The sequence below is a fragment of the Penaeus monodon genome, chromosome 27, assembly GCF_015228065.2.
Source record: "Penaeus monodon isolate SGIC_2016 chromosome 27, NSTDA_Pmon_1, whole genome shotgun sequence".
NCBI lineage: Eukaryota > Metazoa > Arthropoda > Malacostraca > Decapoda > Penaeidae > Penaeus > Penaeus monodon.
The window spans coordinates 1707356-1708013 of NC_051412.1; positions in this window are offsets into that span (position 1 = coordinate 1707356).

The window sequence follows — 658 nt, forward strand, 5'->3', positions numbered from 1 at the left end:
GCCATTAAAAGCAAGGTCACAAATGACAAGGGCGTAAGAAGGTCACACGGTCATTCATAAAACAATCTGTTCATTTTGCACATTGAGATCTTACCTTTAGGTTATAATTTCCTGTCGGCGGGTATTGTTTCGCAGAAGAAGGACGGTGTGTCTTATTTCCGTTTGCTTGCTTTTATTTCGCTCTTCGCTGTGTTTAAAATGGTCATCTATAACGAACACTACTTCGTGCGAACGATATTAAAGGAAATCAAAATTATTATACCTTACGTTTTCCTCTAAAATACGTTGTTATTAATGATATCGTTTAGATATCATACCTTAAGTCAGCCGTCAAAGTCAGATAATTTGTGGAATAACTACAGCTCGCAGTTATATCCATGCATACTTAAACATTCTGAATAAGTCCAAAATAAAAAGACAAACCTATGCACTGTTGCTCATCAATCACGACAAACCACTGGCTCCTCGGCAAAGGATCCGTTCTCGAAAAAACACTAAACAAAGGTCATTAATCACATATAGGCCTAGCTATTAGGTGTCCATTATAGGTTCAGGTAAAGCATTCGAACTTGTAAACGCTGATCTCTATAACAAAGTGTAAATAGGCAAAGGAAAACTTCACTGGAGATAATTGGGAAGCTCTTTGGAAAGTAATCAC